The sequence below is a fragment of the Ips typographus genome, linkage group LG8 (genome assembly GCF_016097725.1).
Source record: "Ips typographus isolate SLU linkage group LG8, UJ_Ityp_2.0, whole genome shotgun sequence".
In the NCBI taxonomy this organism is placed as follows: domain Eukaryota; kingdom Metazoa; phylum Arthropoda; class Insecta; order Coleoptera; family Curculionidae; genus Ips; species Ips typographus.
Genome location: NC_138429.1, coordinates 3,404,388 through 3,417,316, shown reverse-complemented (window position 1 = coordinate 3,417,316; position 12,929 = coordinate 3,404,388). Strand labels below are relative to the sequence as shown.

Below are 12,929 nucleotides of genomic sequence, written 5' to 3'. Positions count from 1 at the left end.
TTTACTTATTATTCCTAGGGACCTCCTCAGAACGCAATTTAATGCTATAAAATATCATGTTTGGCTTTATGGAATTTTTAGTCGAAAAAATAAAGCCAGATAACTAACAAATGAAAATAGTTTACTGAAGATAACATATATTAAACAAATATTTAAACTAAACTAATGCAAACCACCTGGCCAAGCATGACGGTCAGCTCCATCCATCTCACCTGCAAATCGATTGGTTTGCAACAAATGATGATTGGAACCACCTATTGCTTCACCACAAAAGCATTTTGCTACTTCCATAGCTCCTCCGCATTCGCCTATGGCGTAAGGGTGTCCGTTAGGACACTTGAACCAGTGTCCTTTAGACATACCTATGGCCTGTACAATCTCAATTTTTTCTTGCTGTGTTATGTTCAGCACCAAACCAATTTTTTGGCTCATATTTCTCAACTCATTCTCGATCAGATTATCATCGGCGTCAGAATAACGACAGTTTGCTAATAATTTCAGTTCGATCGTCTGACGCATCTGTATAGTTTCTGGTTTTTTGCTTTGCGCGTAGCTAAAGCTATTTGAATATACAATTTGCTTAAACTGAACAATACGGTGCAGTCGTTTTATTTCAAGTTGCATATCGTCAATTTCCTGATTGGTAACGTGATCTTCTGAGCGCATTAAAACGTCTCTTAGCACAAACAAATACTCCTCGAAATCATCTAAAGATTTAAGGTAGGAGGGGGATTTCGTCCAAACTTTGAAACATTGTACAATACTGGTCAGAGTCTGGATTTTAGATTTTATAGCGTTCAGCTCTATTTTGTTTATCGACTGTGTGCGTTTATTTCGAACCGAACTCAACCGGTTCCATAAAGCGTCGAAGACCACCATTAAAATATTGAATACTGAAAAACAAAAAAGATTTTTATATAGCCCATCAGCAATTTCAACAGTAACTGATAAATAAAAGTGGTTGAAACTTTTTTACTGCCTTATATTCAGTTATACCGGTGTCATTGAATTTTGATAATGTTAGAAGCAATTACACACTCATGGAACTGCTGTAACTGTCCCATTTAAGCGGAAAAATGCTCCGTACAACACTGTTGTTATTAATAAATCTATCCACTTTTACTGCAGGTTGTTTTGGACAAACCACTTTCTCAAAAAAGCTCCGACCACTCTTATTTAAGCAACATGTGGATATAATGACACACGCACCTTTTGTGGAATACAACTGACACGTGTTTTGTAGTTCAATTACTTCCTGGAACAACTTTTTACGTTCATCTTCATTCTCGTGTTTTGGGCCAAAAGATAGCCGTTTAGCGAGAATAACATCGTTAAGCGCTCTTTTAGTATAATCGCTGTACCTCTCGGTAGTTGTAATAGTAGTTTTACACCTAAAATAATGTAAGATCACCTTATGCAAATGTTTTAAAATAGTAGATTATACAGGGTGTTTTCGGTTTTAATATGCAAACTATAACCGAGTATTCTACGTCCAAAAATAACTATAGTTTGCTATCTATGTCCCAGGAGAAGTGGCAGTGGCGACATTAACTGTGAAGTTACATTGATATGTTATTAAATTTGTTCTGAAGATTTTCTTAGATATTTTGTGTATATTAAAAAGCTTTCTTTTGAACCAGATATCCAATGAGGTACGTTTGTGGTAAAAATGTCAGACCTCTAAACTTATGCGGTCCTTACGCTTGTTCAAATTTCAATAATAAAAATATTTGATTCCTTTGTGATTAATGCTATGATTCCATACTTACTTGGGACAAACTTTAAACTCGATTTTATTCTCGCCTTGATTTAGCCACTCTTCCAATCCGGTATGCTCCAGAACGTGTTTGCAATCCTTGAGATAAACGAATATGGCATCGTCGTCCTCTTCAGTTCCAAAGAGAATTTCGGTGAGAGTTTCTTTGTCGCATTCACGACATAATGGAGGGCATGGGTCGCCGCAAAACCCGACGCAACTGTGTCCGCACTTCAGCTTTTTAACGCACCTATATTATTGATCATATTAATATTGCAAGTGTAAGAACGAGCTAACTTACCTTTCTATGCAAGGTCCAACGTTACAAATTTCGCCGCATTTCTTCTTACATTTTACATGTCTGCATTGTCTTGGACAGTTTTCTCTGCAATGAGTACACGGCTCACCGCACTTCTTTTTACAGTTACTGTGTTTGCAACGTATTTCGCAAGGCCTAGTGCACGGCTTGCACGACTCTCGGCACGGTATCAAACACTCGTGATTGCACACGAGCGGCACGCCACATTTCTCCGAGCATCTTTTGTGAATTCTCGATTGCATGCATTCGCCGCATGTTCCCGTACATTTGTGACCGCACTTCAACTCAACACCGCAAGGATGAGTACAGTGTTTCAGTAGTTTTTGCGAGTTACCTGAAAATATACTGTAAAATTCGAATATTACGAAACAAGAAACGCACTAGTGTTATTCAAATAGCACAAGACTCGGTTGATTTTATGTCCGCACGGTGTCACCAAATCGCAGTCAGCAATTTCGACACATTTGGTGGTACACACATCTCTGCACGCTTCTTTGCAATTATGTCCACAGGGTAATTTTCTCGGACATTTCTTCAAAGTGCAGTCAAGTTTGGTTGGAGTTTTGTGACATGCTATTTGAGCAACATGATTGCATTCTGGAATTTCTTTATCCACCTAAATAAACAAAGTGTTTGTTCACATCACAATTCATAAGTAGTAAGAACCATCTTAATTATTGTTGTAAACAGAATGGAGACTTTAATTTTTTTGTTTTGTTTGTGCATTTTGATAATAAAGAAGTAATAAATACATTAACAAATGTAGGTAGGTTCTTGGGGTGTGGTTCTTAATAGAAACAAGGATCTAATTGCTTGAGCACACCTTTTTTGTATAGAAAACATTGATGGTTCAAATGGGTCTGGGTCTCAAAATCTTACTTTTTCCAATAGCGTAATAGCGTCATGAAAAAAAACCGCATAAAACATATTTATTATGAGTAGAAAATGCTTACAAATGCTGTTTTTTGAATATCTCTAAAATGCACCATTTTAGAAATAAGTTGATAGAAACTTTTTTCCTATTTTCGGAAGAGCTCTACCATATACTGTGCATATATTATGAAACACTCTGTATAATAAACTACCATTATTTATGGTCATGAAGACGTTCGTGAAAGTGCTGCTACTAACACCCTATATAATAAACTTACCAGCATGTTACAAGGTTCACATTTTTCAAAACATTTCTTTTTACATGGATGACCGCATGCTAAACGCTGTTTGCAGGGTTTTTCACATTTAATCGTCTCAACATCTACATTGCACGCAATCGTGTGTCGATGAGTACAAGAACGAAACTTGTGAACCTCAACCAAGCATTCCTCACAGCCTTGGTGGCAAAATTTACGGCAAATGTGTTTTTCTTCTTCATTTTGACACCCAACTTTCGGTTTTGCGCAGGGTTCCCGGCAGTGGTACTACAAAAAAGTGCATAATTAAGTGCCTTTTGTACAACCAAGTAAAAAGCAAGCCATAATACGACTTAAATATCATATTTCTGATTATATTCATTTAAGTCAATAAATTTTTTTTACAAACCTAATTGTAATACGTTTTTAATAGTTTTGAAGCTAAAACATCTTCTTTTGTGTTTCGTAAAAACTTTTAAAATTAAACGACTACATATTTCAATTTGCATGTGCTGTGTAGAGAATAATCATTAATAAAAATGGTTGTTACTTGCCCTCTGTTTTTAGGTATTTTACCTGTTTTTAAAGTGCTTTTACTTACTTTACTACGATAGTGATTGAGTGGAATTTTCACTTTCTTAACTGTCCAGAACCTAGATTAACATGGCTTTTAGTGCAGGACCTATTTTATTTTTAGATATCTCTCTCTATTGTTTCAAATGTACCAGATATTTTCTAAGCAAAACTCATAAACAAACACGACAAATTTAATGTGAAATGTCACTCCTTTGACAAGTAACAAATGTGGCGTTGTGTTTAAAGTTTATGTGTTTTTCAATACTAATAACTTGTCAAGTAAGAACGTTATTTTTGCATTGCACATTTTCATTAATTTTCCTTGTATAACAACAGTGAAACTGTTTAGTAATAGTTAAAAATGTTAGCTAGCGAAGACTAACTCTAATGTATAAAAAAGGATTTCAATGGTGGCGTTAGTGGTTACTTTCTATTTTTGAAAACAATTTCAGCAAGAATGTGTGGGGAAATAATTTTTTTTTTTTGTAGTTCATATAGGTATTCTAGTATATCTGCATTTACCATTAAAAAAAACCAAGCTCATTGGTAACACTTCAGTGACTTGGTTTTTTCAGAAAACATATTGAAACATCGTGGAAGCTGTACGTGTTTCTATTATTATACAAACACTATTATCAGATTTATATAAATAAATATGTACAAAGTTATTTATTCCAAATATTACAAAACAAATCAGTTTTTGTAAAAATTGACTTACTTGTAAATGATCAGGATCCTGCCGAATATGACATTGTCGAACGCACGCATGACCACAAGGTTCCACGCGAGTATCGCAAGGAAACGGACAGCGAAACGTTTCCGGGTCGGCGTGACAAGGTTTGGTCGTTTATGATTACACGGCAGGGTCGTGGATACCTTTACCACGCATTTGTAAGTGTTCATATTGACGTGGCATTCAACGTCCACGTCATGTCCGCACTTCTCTAAATGCCTCCGGACTATATAAGTGCAAGGGCCACAAGTCTCATAACAAAATTTGCGGCAAACGTGAGCATCATCGTTGCAAAGCAATCTAAAGAAAATTGTTTGTTATACTACACCCAGGCGATTGTTAAACTAAACTAAACAAAAGATGGTAGTGGTCAGATTTGTTTTACTAGCAAAGCATAAAAAACTCAAACTACAGTTTACCTGGTGCAATTTTCAGTACATTTGTATTCTTCGTGATTTCGGTTACGTATATGACACAGACTTTTGCAATTGTGGCCACAACGGAGAAGAGCCTCACAAAGAACGTCGCAACCACCCTCACTAAATCTACTAAAGTCTTCGGATTTTGCCACTAGGTTGATTTTGTGGCGATGAATTTGACACCTTAGAGCCAAATGAGTGCCAATGGCATTTTGCTCTGTCAAGACGGTGTTCACTTTTTCCCATATCTTATTAAATTAAAACGTTTACAATTCATTTCTGCTTAGTAAGCAATACTAATTATTGTTGAAAGTGGAAAGTTTACATACCTGATTTTCACTATCGCATTTCAACAATAAGTTCATATTTCCCATAATATAAAAACCATCGCGAGCCCTAGATAATGCTACGCACACTCTGTTTTGAATCTTCAGAAACCCAGCCCTGTTGGCATCGTTACTTCTAACCAGCGACAGAAGTATGATGTCCGATTCTTCACCTAAAATTGTATCGAATAATTGAAATAGCGTTAAAAAGGATTCACGAAACCATACTAATATAATAAATATGTACCCAAGTTAGTATAGTCTGTTCAGTGACTTCTGACGCGTCACAATCACCAACAAAAAACGTACGGCGGTGATTAAATGTGATATTGATGTATAATATATAATTATAGTTTTTTATTAGTTTTTTAGTTATAGCGGCTACAATAAATTATATAGTAAATGACCAACCAATCAATGTTTATACTTATACCAATAACTAACAATTATTATTAAAAGGTGTACACTTGCAGCGGCTTCTGGCAATTTTTAGAAGGTGTTCAGTCGTATTTAGAAACCTCTGACAATTTAAAACCATTTTATCAATTATTAATTTAAAAGCGCCTTAAGTCCCACTTACGCTAAAATATGCTTTGAGTGTGATAGGTCATGTGCAAAATGTCACAGTCATTGAACACTTAAGGAAAAAATTAGCCTTTAGAACACTTGTATACTCCTCTGGCAATTTCAACATCACTCTAAAAGAGGCCTTTGGCAATTTAAAAAGATCTGGGAAGACTTATTGCACTTTTTAGAAGATTATCAGCAGTAGCATTTAGATGTCTTTGGCTCATTCTAAACGGTCTCTTAAAAAACGGTAAATTTTATACAAGTCTGGGAAGGTTTAAGAGGCCTCTTGCACTGTTTTAGAAGGTTCTCAATAGCACTTAGAGATCTATAAAACTTTCAAGATGATTCTAGAAGCCTGTGGCAATTTAAAACAGTTTGGAATAGTTTAAGACAGTTGTAGATGACTGTGAACTTTCACAAAGTTCTCAGTAGCATTTAGCAATCTTGGCACATTGAAATGATTGTAGAAGCTTCTGACAGTTTAAAACCACTCTGGGAAGGTCTAAGACACTTGTAGAGGCCTCTGGCACGTTTTAGAAGATTCCCAATAGCATTTAGAGGTGTATAAATCTTTCAAGATGGTTCTAGAGGCCTCTGGCAATTTAAAACAGTTCTGGGAAAGTTTCAGACAGTTGTAGAGGACTCTGGAACTTTTCAGAAAGTTCACAGTAGAATTTAGCAATCTTGGGCACATTCAAAGCGGTTGTAGAAGCTTCTGACAATTTAAAACCACTCTGGGAAGGTTCAAGACACTTGTAGAAGTTTCTGTCACTTTTTAGAAGGTTCTCACTAGCACTTCGAGGTCTATAGAACTTTCAAAATTGTCCTAGTGGCCTCTGGCAATTTAAAACAGTTCTGGGAAAGTTTAAGACAGTAGTAGAGGGCTCTGCAACTTTTCAGAAAGTTCTCGGTAGCATTTAGAGGTCGTTGGGCATTTAAAACGGTCCTGCAGGCCTCTGACAATTTTTAGAAGGTTGTCAGAAGCATTTTAAGGTTTCTGACACTTTCAAAATGGCCAAACGTCAGTGAACAGAAACTAGGTAAATTTACAACATATGATACTTACCTTGATAATTATCGAGAACGGAAATTCGTACATCTTGAAGTAACAGTCTGTTTTGCGGTAAATTTTTTTCGCGTCGCATTTCAAAAAATTGTCCCAAATATGCAACTAAAATGGTAATCTGCTCTGGTTTATAGTCATTTAACACCAAATGTCTTGCGAGAGCAATCAGAAACTGGGATTCGTGAACATTTTTCTTGCTAGCATCTTGACATTGTTCCTCCTTTTCCTGATGATTGATGAAATATAACGGTTTGTCAATACCTAAAAATCAACGTATAGAAAAAGAAAATTTAAAATGCTCCTCAAAACCTAATATTGGAGATCTATCCATCGTGCTTTCGTGGTCTAATAAGTCTGGATAAATGTGAGGTTTAATTAATCGCGAAATTTCGGGTCTCATTCTATGCTGAACATTTAAAGTGTGACACATAATATTATTGCGTACCATTCTCTCGAATAAGCTAATTCCTAAAATGACGTATTATATGAGTTAAATCACTTTTTTCCCGCAAAATGTAAACGCACCCAACTTATAGGTGGTTTCAATCCGGTAAGAAGCAGCTCCAGGCTTCAGTTGCAAGTGATCCCCAATTAATATTAAGTGTTGACAGTCGTTGGACAAAGAGGCCACAATGTGAGATTCCAAAACTTCAGCAGCCTCTTCAACAATCACAATTGGACTGCGTAAAGCCTTTAAATTGAAAAGTTACTCAAGGCTAATTATAAATGTTGAGACTAGAAAAACCTGGATAGTTGTCTGCAAACGAGCAGCGCCTGTCGTGGTCATTCCCACTACTAAATGTGTTTTCATTACTTGAGCGTCACCTATGTCACGCATTTCATTGTACACTCGATAGACATCACGAAACGACTTACTGCATTGCTTTTTTTTGTGCCTATAGTCCAAAATATCAAGTATAAGTTACTATCTTAAAAATGTGTGTAATGGTTTTATGTACGTTTCCCTGACACTCGCCAAGTTGGGTTTAAAGACCATTAGATAAGGGTTGTTTGAACTGTCATATTCGTCCACCAATACCGGGAAAACGGGCATTAATCACCCCTTACCTTAACTGCAATACATATTGATCCAGCCAATAATAATAAAGACGCCATCTGTCCTCGTAATGCATTCTGAATGGATTTTGCAAATCAACATGATTGGGCCTGCGTCGATTTCTGGGATCTTTATAAGTGTCAAGTCGGTCCTAGAATATTATTATCAAAATACTGTATTGTATATAATATAGAATGGACCAAATTGGGGAACTATGATTTATTTTTATCTCTGGAAATATAAGGTCAACTAAATAATTAAAAATTTTGTCTTCATTGGTTTTCCATAGTTTTCTGTCTTCTTATCGTTAGGTTCCTGGATGATTTTAAAATTTTCATGCCCATATACACAATTTGATCCACCCTGTGCGTATCTTTTTTGCTTACTGTGAGATATTGTAATTCAGTTTCAGTATCATAAATTTCATTTTCAATCTTTTCTTGCTGGATCATTGTTTCCAGGTCCAGATCCTGCCTATTCACTAAATTTTCTATGTCGTTTCGCAACAACGTTAATTTTTCTTCTAACTCTTTTTTGGTTAATAGCGTTGATAAAGTAGTAACTCGAATATTGTTAAACAAATCGTCGATCCACTCTTCTTCTAAACGCTCATCGACATCCATTAATGGTCCATCATCGGCCGCATTTCCGTTGCCACCAGCATTTAAGTTTTCCGCTTCCTTGGCAACCTAAATTATACGGTAATTTATAGTAAATAAGTAACAAAGTAAGCAAGTAACACTTACACGAATAGCCTCCCTTTGACGCAAAACGTTCAACGGTTCTCCGTATTTGCCTTCCATCAACCACGCTTCAATATGTGCTTTGTGTGCTCCGCTAAACCAGGAGTTCTCATAATCTTTCACTAAACTCCTAAAACTGCTGAAAGCCACAATGCTCTCGTTGGCTTCAATTAAATTTAAAATTGCGTCCAGACTTTCACTTGTGCTATCAAATCGTTGACCTCCCGTTTTCTTTGAAAGACAGCAGCAGGTAGCTCGACATCGACCACTCTTCTCCGCTCTCTCAAGTTATACTTTTGCAATTCCTCGTTTTTAGACTGACTGCCCACTCGTAACAAGTTCTTAGTGATGGGTAAAAGCCCTTCGAGAAATTGATCGAGAGCGTGATTAGTGTAGCAAATGACCAGCATGGGAGTGTGTTTGTACCAGGCATTCGCATTTTCAAGCAGCGTGTGCGCTATTTTTAAACCTATCAACAAAAAAATACACACGGTTACTGATTGTAAGTCAAAAATCAAAATAGTAAGTTCTGTGACCGTAATAAATACAGTTTTCAACTGGAAAATTGTCTGGGACGTCGAATTAAAGCTGTCAAAATAAAGTTGAGTTTTTAAAAATTATTAAAGCAGTCACGTGACTCCCAGTAATGCAATTTTAAACTTCACACACAGAGGTCGGTTAATTTTTAAAAAAACTTACCCAAAAACGTTTTCTCCCGTTCCAGGCGGACCTTGTATAATGCTAAACTCATCGGTTAAAGCAGCTTTAAAAGCTTTCGATTGTGAATCATTCAGGCCGTAAAACCTCCTGTTCATTAGCTGTAAATTCAAAACCGGAACTACTAAACCATTTATGTTATAATTAAGGGGTGGTGGCTTCCTTAAATATCTTGGTCGATTTAATGTGGTCTCAGTCTTGATAATATATCTTTCCATCGGAAAATTTTCGATACTCATTTGTTGTACACATTCAAAACATGGAAATACGGCTCGAAGTACACGCTGGATTCAACCATCACGTAGTATGCTTTCCAGTTTATCTAATAATACACGTTTAATTGTTTCATAAATTCTAATATACAGTGCGTTTTTTTTAACGCGCAACATAGGATTTCACGTGTTAAATTTTTAAGCCCATGTTAGACCATGTTATTTCGGAACTACAAGTATAAAACTTGACGGGTGGCTGTTTCGTACCCTGAAGCTTAAGTAAGTTTACCAATTCGGCCTAAAAAGTGTTAAAAAGCTTGCAAAAAATCATCTTTTTTCGAAAAGGTTTTATCGTTTCATACTCCCTGTATGCATTGTTATTCTTTGTTGTTTTTGATACTGGCACGGCAGGTAGCAGGTAAAATTTGGCGTAGAAAGTAAAACAGGATGATCATTAACTTTATATCAAGAAAGTTAAGAACAAAAGAAGTATTTTTATAAGTGAATTGTTCAAAGTGACCTCCGTTTGAAGCCAAACAGTATTCCAAACAATCATAAAATACCCTTTTGACGTTTCAAAAGATGTCGGGTCGTGATGCAGTCAAAATATGTCACTTTTCCTGCTACCTGCCCTGCCAGTATAAAAACAACAAGGAACAACAATGCATACAGGGAGTATGGAACGATAAAATCTTTTCGAAAACAAATGATTTTTTTCCAGTTTTAATCACTTTTTAGACCAAATTGGTAGACTTAGTTAAGCTTCAGGGTACTAAAGACACACCCGTCAAGTTATAGACTTGCAGTTCCAAAATAAAATGGTCTAACATGGGCTTAAAAATTTAACACGTAAAATCCTATGTTGCGCGTTAAAAAAAACGCACTGTATGTACACTACTCACTTCGACTTCCTCTTGAAAACCAACAGTAAGATATCCTTTTTCCAACTCCTTAACGTCTCTATTAACAATTTTTCCAAAAAGCAGACTCGCAAAGTTATCACAAGTAAAACAGACTAAAGAACCAAACATAAATCTTTTAGAATTTTCATAGTTAAAAGAACGCTTTTTTCTGGGCACAATCGTACATAATTTTATACGAATGACATTCGTTTGCTACTTCGGCACTGATGAACACAACTGTGAGTAAATTTTTATATCGTCCATTTTTTTTGCGATCCTCTTTTGGTTTGGACTGATTATCAAGATATACTTGGATTCCTTTACGAAGTGGCAACATAAAATCCTCTCTCAATAACCTTTTAATAAAATTTTCATTACAAACAAATAACACAACAATTTTTAGAAAATCTACCTGAACTGTATATCCAAATACTGCTCCACATCTCTAAAGGGTCGGTCTATTATGTTCTTTCTTAGGAAGGGTCTTGTGTTATCCAAAACTTCACGAACACTAGGAATAATCGGGATTAGACGAAAATCATCCGGAGGTTCCTCATCTTCCTCAACTACACGTTTCTCTTTCACAGCTTTTTTTACTTGCAAATCATCAATGGTTTTCTGTATTATTTCTAGAGAATCTTTGGTTTGATTTTTAATCTCGTCGGCAATATGAATAGAATGTTTATCTTCTATAAGTTTCATGTAAACATCTAGGGTTGTCAAACAATTTTAAAAACCGTTTCGCATCGGCTCGGTATTAGTTCCCGCACGTTTTTGCATATGCACAACAAATTATTCCAAAACTCATCCGGATTGTTCCAAAAGTGTGTGTATATTTCTTGTCATGGTCACTCTAAAAGAAACTGGCTCCATTAGTTAACATTATTATTTTTGGGCTAAGTATAGAATAAAAATGCCAACTCAATTTAAGGAATATCAGAGGAATTCAAAGAAAAGCAACAATTCAGGCAATGGAACTTTTTGGAAATTATAGAATGCCAAGTAAATGTTTCTTGGAGGAACTTAACTGTAACCTTTACAGCTCCATAGAACCAAATTTTACAGTTTTAATGCTAAGGAACACTTCTATACTTTCTTACGTCACGTGACAGCTGTTAGAACTGTCAAAAACCCATTCACCAGTGAACTGACACTAGAAAATTTTAAATAGTTGCTAATTTCAGGATTTACACTGGAAGTTTAAAGCTCTATGGAGCCAAATTTGACAATTAGGACGTTGAGGGACATTTTAATACTGTGCTTGCATCACGTGACAGCTGTCATAACAATCAAAGCTCACTCACCAATAACCGGAAAGTAATGGGCGTAATTTTACCGTGGCCAGTTGCTTACCGGTAAGGTAAAGTGAAATTCAGCGAAAACAGGAAAACTTGCCAATTTACTAGTAAATTACAATTTAACCATTAAATTTATGGTCTGGAATTACAGTATAAACTTCCAGGGATGATTTTAGCAGTTCTTTACAAACATTTTACTCTCTTTTAAATTTTTCGTAACTTTCACCGATTCTGAGTAATTCACTATTTTCCGTAAATTCTTTGTGGAGAAAATTACCTTGAGCCATCTCTAGCTAAGTATCATATACAATGTTAAATTCTGAGACAAGTTAAAAAGAAGAGGTTAGTTTCAGGTCATTAAAGAAAGAGATCAAATAATCTCACCTGGGTTAAAAGCGATGTGATATAAAAAGTCAACTTTTCCATAAATCGACTGTCTAACACTGTAGTTATCAAAAAAAATCTTATTTTGCTGAAATGAAGATTGGCAAATTCTCCATACAAGTGTACCACCAACACAATTACGTCCTCTTTAATTTCGCTTTCCAATAAGCTACGAAATCCGTTTCGATCATTAGATAGATCCAATATGATCTTCTCAATATCTTCACTATCAGTTAACTGTTTCACGAATTGGTAACCAATTTTCCGGGGCGGACGATCTCCTCGCTGTCGTTTTCGGTTGGTATTCTCTTCATCTGTTTGGGACTGTTCCCTTCGATTTTGTGGGCCTAAACCTCTGTTTGGAGGTCTACCTCTTTCATTACGTCCTATGTTTCCACGGCGTCCTAGTATAACAAATTCTTAAACCTTATAAGTGATTTATATTGACAAATTGAAAAATCTTATTACAACAAACACAAAAACCCATGGGGTCTGAATATAGACACAGTTTTTGAAATTATATTAGACTGTCAACAAAAATTAAAATTTTACCCACATTTCTTGTGCTGGTGACCTGTTTCTCCTTCTCCAATTTTCTCTTGCTCCACCTCTATGCCCCCTGCCATCTTCCATTGTGCAACAAAACCACCTTAACTGAATAAAAAACACCAGTAATAAAACATGTAATACTTTAGTGATTTTTAATTATTAGTACCACTAA

At 35.8% G+C, this 12,929-nt stretch overlaps 1 pseudogene across 1 annotated transcript; it reads right to left on the bottom strand.

The window, feature by feature from the left end:
- Positions 1 to 104: 104 nt before the first annotated feature.
- Positions 105 to 12,111, bottom strand: LOC145732794 (NFX1-type zinc finger-containing protein 1-like; annotated as a pseudogene). The gene is made up of 20 exons (XR_014179058.1): positions 12,102 to 12,111; positions 10,939 to 11,364; positions 10,527 to 10,882; positions 9,395 to 9,734; positions 8,699 to 9,164; positions 8,339 to 8,641; positions 7,964 to 8,103; positions 7,641 to 7,791; positions 7,421 to 7,586; positions 7,205 to 7,363; positions 6,896 to 7,156; positions 5,263 to 5,432; positions 4,934 to 5,181; positions 4,500 to 4,814; positions 3,227 to 3,493; positions 2,457 to 2,691; positions 2,058 to 2,409; positions 1,770 to 2,006; positions 1,210 to 1,391; positions 105 to 893 (listed from the first exon to the last, which is right to left on the bottom strand). The product of XR_014179058.1 is annotated as an NFX1-type zinc finger-containing protein 1-like (transcript).
- Between the last annotated feature and the right edge of the window lie 818 nt (positions 12,112 to 12,929).